Source organism: Schistocerca serialis, unplaced genomic scaffold (assembly GCF_023864345.2).
Source record: "Schistocerca serialis cubense isolate TAMUIC-IGC-003099 unplaced genomic scaffold, iqSchSeri2.2 HiC_scaffold_324, whole genome shotgun sequence".
Lineage (NCBI taxonomy): Eukaryota > Metazoa > Arthropoda > Insecta > Orthoptera > Acrididae > Schistocerca > Schistocerca serialis.
In genome coordinates, this window is record NW_026047894.1 from 15,001 (window position 1) to 22,500 (window position 7,500).

A 7,500-nucleotide genomic window follows, 5' to 3' on the forward strand; every position below is an offset into this window, starting at 1 on the left:
ACCTACGTTGTGCCTTAACCTAACCTACGTTGTGCCTTAACCTAACCTATGTTGTGCCTTAACCTAACCTATGTTGTGCCTTAACCTAACCTATGTTGTGCCTTAACCTAACCTATGTTGTGCCTTAACCTAACCTATGTTGTGCCTTAACCTAACCTATGTTGTGCCTTAACCTAACCTATGTTGTGCCTTAACCTAACCTATGTTGTGCCTTAACCTAACCTATGTTGTGCCTTAACCTAACCTATGTTGTGCCTTAACCTAACCTATGTTGTGCCTTAACCTAACCTACGTTGTGCCTTAACCTAACCTACGTTGTGCCTTAACCTAACCTACGTTGTGCCTTAACCTAACCTACGTTGTGCCTTAACCTAACCTACGTTGTGCCTTAACCTAACCTACGTTGTGCCTTAACCTAACCTACGTTGTGCCTTAACCTAACCTACGTTGTGCCTTAACCTAACCTACGTTGTGCCTTAACCTAACCTACGTTGTGCCTTAACCTAACCTACGTTGTGCCTTAACCTAACCTACGTTGTGCCTTAACCTAACCTACGTTGTGCCTTAACCTAACCTACGTTGTGCCTTAACCTAACCTACGTTGTGCCTTAACCTAACCTACGTTGTGCCTTAACCTAACCTACGTTGTGCCTTAACCTAACCTACGTTGTGCCTTAACCTAACCTACGTTGTGCCTTAACCTAACCTACGTTGTGCCTTAACCTAACCTACGTTGTGCCTTAACCTAACCTACGTTGTGCCTTAACCTAACCTACGTTGTGCCTTAACCTAACCTATGTTGTGCCTTAACCTAACCTATGTTGTGCCTTAACCTAACCTATGTTGTGCCTTAACCTAACCTATGTTGTGCCTTAACCTAACCTATGTTGTGCCTTAACCTAACCTATGTTGTGCCTTAACCTAACCTATGTTGTGCCTTAACCTAACCTATGTTGTGCCTTAACCTAACCTACGTTGTGCCTTAACCTAACCTACGTTGTGCCTTAACCTAACCCATATTGTACCTTAACCTAACCCATATTGTACCTTAACCTAACCCATATTGTACCTTAACCTAACCCATATTGTACCTTAACCTAACCCATATTGTACCTTAACGTAACCTAATTTGTGCCTTAACGTAACCTAATTTGTGCCTTAACGTAACCTAATTTGTGCCTTAACGTAACCTAATTTGTGCCTTAACGTAACCTAATTTGTGCCTTAACGTAACCTAATTTGTGCCTTAACGTAACCTAATTTGTGCCTTAACGTAACCTAATTTGTGCCTTAACGTAACCTAATTTGTGCCTTAACGTAACCTAATTTGTGCCTTAACGTAACCTAATTTGTGCCTTAACGTAACCTAATTTGTGCCTTAACGTAACCTAATTTGTGCCTTAACGTAACCTAATTTGTGCCTTAACGTAACCTAATTTGTGCCTTAACGTAACCTAATTTGTGCCTTAACGTAACCTAATTTGTGCCTTAACGTAACCTAATTTGTGCCTTAACGTAACCCATGTTGTGCCTTAACGTAACCCATGTTGTGCCTTAACGTAACCCAATTTGTGCCTTAACGTAACCCATGTTGTGCCTTAACCTAACCTATATTGTGCCTCAACCTAACCTATATTGCGCCTTAACCTGACGCACGTTGTCGCTGAACCTGCTCTGTAATTGTTATGCAACTCGTTAAATTAGTGTAGTGTTGCCTAACCGCAACCCTCGCAATATAGTTCGCTATTCGCACTGCCCGGTCCCCTGTGTATCGCGTCATGTTAAACACCTTGCAGGTGTTGCTGACTTTCCACATGCTCCTGCTATACACTGTAATGTGGATAGCAGCAGGACGTACATGCCCCCCCCCCCTTCCCCCCTGCCTTCGCAAGCTGGTCGTTGAGAAGTTTGCATGTTCAATGCCCTTCGCATGCCGACGTACTCAGCCTACGTTGTGGTACGGCCTGTCACCTGTCCGCCGATGTACGCAAAACCCACAAACTGTACTGCACATTGGTCCGTATGTACTGAATGATACATCGTGGCACATGTGTGACCGTACGACGACTGCGCCTAGCAACGGCAGACCATACAGTCCAAATATTGTGCACGCAGCTACGTGTCGTCTCCCTATAAGAGCTGGATTGCAGTGTGGTACGCCATTCAGACGTGTGGGAGGAACGGACGCCCTGGATGGCGATCAGCATGAGCAGTCTGTTGATGTAGTGGAGCGTGTATTCGGACGTAGTCGTCTCTTCTCACACACCGTGATAGCATGTTGCACCGCGTTCCACATCTGCGACATCCTGCAGAGGCCGGCTGACAGTCGTTCGCGCAATGGACACCGCATACGTACGGGGGCTACCTTCCACGTGTTCTCGAGGCGTGCACATGTTGTTGCGTCTATGTGGGCAGACGTAGTGTGTTGTGACACCTGACACAGGCATGCAATACTCGTTGCAAATGGCGATGGACGTCTACGTTTGCTGGTGACGTTACGCAAATGAACAACAGGTAACCCGTTGTGGTGCGGTTGTTCTCGCTAGAGGTGAATCAGTGTTGGCGACGATCGGTCGAGCTATTAACCGGTTGTTTCAGGGATACCCACCATGCCCACGAACGTGAAAGGGGACCCACCATGCCCACGAACGCGAAAGGGGATCTGGGTGTGAGGCGATACGCGGCGGTGGCTGGGTGGGACCGTCCCCGGCCGGTGAGGGGGGGCCGCCCGGCGTGCTGGCAGCGCGGTGCGTGGGCGCACGCGCTACAGCCGGCTGGTGGGGGCGGCCAGTGGCAGGCGCGCCGGCCGACGGACGCGGCAGGCGGCGCAGCTGCGCGCCGGCGCCCCCTGCTCGCGGCGCCTTGCGGCCAAAGTAGGTCCTCGCGGGCCCGGTGCGAAGCGCGGTGGCCATCTGCAGTGTGCTGGTCCGATTGAGGACTGTGTGCGCTGAGGATGCGCCGCCGCCCGGCGCTCGGCGCCGCGACGCCGTCTGCTGCTCGGTCGCCCCAGCGGTTCTCGCAGGTGGTTTGTATCGCAGCTGTGCGGACGTGTTGGCGCGTGCGCTGTGCTGGGAGAGTTCGCTTCGGCACCCAAGTGGGGCTTTTGTCCTTCTGTGGCGCTGGCGTTGGAGCTGCCGGTCACCGTAGGTGGCGCGTGTTGTCTCCCGCCGGCAATGCCACGACAGCACGCTCCCGGGCCTCTGTCGGCAGCGGCAAGCTCAGTTGGGAGCACGGGTGGTCGCACCTAAAGCGTCTACTCGCCTAACTCCGGGCGATTGCGCCTCTCTCGAACCCGACCAAGTACTTAGGACGGCGCTGCGCGCCGCCGGGACCTGAGAGGGTTTCGAGGTGTGTTGTGCAGGGGAGCTCAGCCTCCTCCTGTTTGCAGAATAATTGAGCGGACGCTTGCGTGTTCGCGCGGGCCCCCGGGACACACTCCCGGGCGGCCGGCTGCTCAGCTCTAGTTGACGCAGCTCCCTGGTTGATCCTGCCAGTAGTCATATGCTTGTCTCAAAGATTAAGCCATGCATGTCTCAGTACAAGCCGCATTAAGGTGAAACCGCGAATGGCTCATTAAATCAGTTATGGTTCCTTAGATCGTACCCACGTTACTTGGATAACTGTGGTAATTCTAGAGCTAATACATGCAAACAGAGTCCCGACCAGAGATGGAAGGGACGCTTTTATTAGATCAAAACCAATCGGTCGGCTCGTCCGGTCCGTTTGCCTTGGTGACTCTGAATAACTTTGGGCTGATCGCACGGTCCTCGTACCGGCGACGCATCTTTCAAATGTCTGCCTTATCAACTGTCGATGGTAGGTTCTGCGCCTACCATGGTTGTAACGGGTAACGGGGAATCAGGGTTCGATTCCGGAGAGGGAGCCTGAGAAACGGCTACCACATCCAAGGAAGGCAGCAGGCGCGCAAATTACCCACTCCCGGCACGGGGAGGTAGTGACGAAAAATAACGATACGGGACTCATCCGAGGCCCCGTAATCGGAATGAGTACACTTTAAATCCTTTAACGAGTATCTATTGGAGGGCAAGTCTGGTGCCAGCAGCCGCGGTAATTCCAGCTCCAATAGCGTATATTAAAGTTGTTGCGGTTAAAAAGCTCGTAGTTGGATTTGTGTCCCACGCTGTTGGTTCACCGCCCGTCGGTGTTTAACTGGCATGTATCGTGGGACGTCCTGCCGGTGGGGCGAGCCGAAGGCGTGCGACCGCCTCGTGCGTGCTCGTGCGTCCCGAGGCGGACCCCGTTGAAATCCTACCAGGGTGCTCTTTATTGAGTGTCTCGGTGGGCCGGCACGTTTACTTTGAACAAATTAGAGTGCTTAAAGCAGGCAAGCCCGCCTGAATACTGTGTGCATGGAATAATGGAATAGGACCTCGGTTCTATTTTGTTGGTTTTCGGAACCCGAGGTAATGATTAATAGGGACAGGCGGGGGCATTCGTATTGCGACGTTAGAGGTGAAATTCTTGGATCGTCGCAAGACGAACAGAAGCGAAAGCATTTGCCAAGTATGTTTTCATTAATCAAGAACGAAAGTTAGAGGTTCGAAGGCGATCAGATACCGCCCTAGTTCTAACCATAAACGATGCCAGCCAGCGATCCGCCGCAGTTCCTCCGATGACTCGGCGGGCAGCCTCCGGGAAACCAAAGCTTTTGGGTTCCGGGGGAAGTATGGTTGCAAAGCTGAAACTTAAAGGAATTGACGGAAGGGCACCACCAGGAGTGGAGCCTGCGGCTTAATTTGACTCAACACGGGAAACCTCACCAGGCCCGGACACCGGAAGGATTGACAGATTGATAGCTCTTTCTTGATTCGGTGGGTGGTGGTGCATGGCCGTTCTTAGTTGGTGGAGCGATTTGTCTGGTTAATTCCGATAACGAACGAGACTCTAGCCTGCTAACTAGTCGCGTGACATCCTTCGTGCTGTCAGCGATTACTTTTCTTCTTAGAGGGACAGGCGGCTTCTAGCCGCACGAGATTGAGCAATAACAGGTCTGTGATGCCCTTAGATGTTCTGGGCCGCACGCGCGCTACACTGAAGGAATCAGCGTGTCTTCCTAGGCCGAAAGGTCGGGGTAACCCGCTGAACCTCCTTCGTGCTAGGGATTGGGGCTTGCAATTGTTCCCCATGAACGAGGAATTCCCAGTAAGCGCGAGTCATAAGCTCGCGTTGATTACGTCCCTGCCCTTTGTACACACCGCCCGTCGCTACTACCGATTGAATGATTTAGTGAGGTCTTCGGACTGGTACGCGGCATTGACTCTGTCGTTGCCGATGCTACCGGAAAGATGACCAAACTTGATCATTTAGAGGAAGTAAAAGTCGTAACAAGGTTTCCGTAGGTGAACCTGCGGAAGGATCATTACCGACTAGACTGCATGTCTTTCGATGTGCGTGTCGTGTCGCGCAACACGCAGCTACCTGTACGGCTCGCAGTAGCCGTGCGCCGCGTGCGGAACCACGCGTTCGTCTCAAAACTAACGGCAATGTTGTGTGGTACGAGCGCTGAAGCGCTGGAGCGGCTGGCCTGCGGCACCTGGCGCCTGGCGCCGGTTTTGAATGACTTTCGCCCGACTGCCTGTCCGCTCCGGTGTGGAGCCGTACGACGCCCATCGGCCGTGAGGCCGTTGGACACTGAACGCTGGAACAGGGCCGCCACACGCCTCAGTCCCGCCTATGCAACTGTCTCGAAAGAGATGGTGGAAACTATGAAAAGATCACCCAGGACGGTGGATCACTCGGCTCGTGGGTCGATGAAGAACGCAGCAAATTGCGCGTCGACATGTGAACTGCAGGACACATGAACATCGACGTTTCGAACGCACATTGCGGTCCATGGATTCCGTTCCCGGGCCACGTCTGGCTGAGGGTCGGCTACGTATACTGAAGCGCGCGGCGTTTGCCCCGCTTCGCAGACCTGGGAGTGTCGTGGCCGCCTGTGGGGCCGGCCGCGTCTCCTTAAACGTGCGATGCGCGCCCGTCGCCTGGCGGTTCGCATACCGGTACTTACTCGGTAGCGTGCACAGCCGGCTGGCGGTGTGGCGTGCGACACCTCGTACAACGACCTCAGAGCAGGCGAGACTACCCGCTGAATTTAAGCATATTACTAAGCGGAGGAAAAGAAACTAACAAGGATTCCCCCAGTAGCGGCGAGCGAACAGGGAAGAGTCCAGCACCGAACCCCGCAGGCTGCCGCCTGTCGTGGCATGTGGTGTTTGGGAGGGTCCACTACCCCGACGCCTCGCGCCGAGCCCAAGTCCAACTTGAATGAGGCCACGGCCCGTAGAGGGTGCCAGGCCCGTAGCGGCCGGTGCGAGCGTCGGCGGGACCTCTCCTTCGAGTCGGGTTGCTTGAGAGTGCAGCTCCAAGTGGGTGGTAAACTCCATCTGAGACTAAATATGACCACGAGACCGATAGCGAACAAGTACCGTGAGGGAAAGTTGAAAAGAACTTTGAAGAGAGAGTTCAAAAGTACGTGAAACCGTTCTGGGGTAAACGTGAGAAGTCCGAAAGGTCGAACGGGTGAGATTCACGCCCATCCGGCCACTGGCCTCCGCCCTCGGCAGATGGGGCCGGCCGCCCGCGCGGAGCAATTCGCGGCGGGGTCGTGTCCGGTTGCCTTTCCACTCGCCGCGGGGCGGGGCCGTTCCGGTGTGCGGTGGGCCGCACTTCTCCCCTAGTAGGACGTCGCGACCCGCTGGGTGCCGGCCTACGGCCCGGGTGCGCAGCCTGTCCTTCCGCGGGCCTCGGTTCGCGTCTGTTGGGCAGAGCCCCGGTGTCCTGGCTGGCTGCCCGGCGGTATATCTGGAGGAGTCGATTCGCCCCTTTGGGCGCTCGGGCTCCCGGCAAGCGCGCGCGGTTCTTCCCGGATGACGGACCTACCTGGCCCGGCCCCGGACCCGCGCCGCTGTTGGCTCGGGATGCTCTCGGGCGGAATAATCGCTCCCGTCAGCGGCGCTTCAGCTTTGGACAATTTCACGACCCGTCTTGAAACACGGACCAAGGAGTCTAACATGTGCGCGAGTCATTGGGCTGTACGAAACCTAAAGGCGTAATGAAAGTGAAGGTCTCGCCTTGCGCGGGCCGAGGGAGGATGGGGCTTCCCCGCCCTTCACGGGGCGGCGGCCTCCGCACTCCCGGGGCGTCTCGTCCTCATTGCGAGGTGAGGCGCACCTAGAGCGTACACGTTGGGACCCGAAAGATGGTGAACTATGCCTGGCCAGGACGAAGTCAGGGGAAACCCTGATGGAGGTCCGTAGCGATTCTGACGTGCAAATCGATCGTCGGAGCTGGGTATAGGGGCGAAAGACTAATCGAACCATCTAGTAGCTGGTTCCCTCCGAAGTTTCCCTCAGGATAGCTGGTGCTCGTACGAGTCTCATCCGGTAAAGCGAATGATTAGAGGCCTTGGGGCCGAAACGACCTCAACCTATTCTCAAACTTTAAATGGGTGAGATCTCCGGCTTGCTTGATATGCTGAAG

The 7,500-nt window shown here is 54.5% G+C and overlaps 3 non-coding genes across 3 annotated transcripts in view; all 3 read left to right on the forward strand.

The window, feature by feature from the left end:
- Nucleotides 1–3,474: 3,474 nt before the first annotated feature.
- On the forward strand, nt 3,475–5,383 carry LOC126445095 (small subunit ribosomal RNA). The gene has a single exon (XR_007582916.1). It is a non-coding gene; the product is annotated as a small subunit ribosomal RNA (ribosomal RNA).
- Nucleotides 5,384–5,736: 353 nt separating this feature from the next.
- Nucleotides 5,737–5,891, forward strand: LOC126445102 (5.8S ribosomal RNA). Its single transcript, XR_007582922.1, has one exon. It is a non-coding gene; the product is annotated as a 5.8S ribosomal RNA (ribosomal RNA).
- Nucleotides 5,892–6,079: 188 nt separating this feature from the next.
- Nucleotides 6,080–7,500, forward strand: part of LOC126445100 (large subunit ribosomal RNA) — a 4,223-nt gene continuing 2,802 nt past the window's right edge. The window contains exon 1 of the ribosomal RNA XR_007582920.1: nt 6,080–7,500. This exon is cut by the window's right edge and continues 2,802 nt beyond it. This is a non-coding gene — a ribosomal RNA (large subunit ribosomal RNA).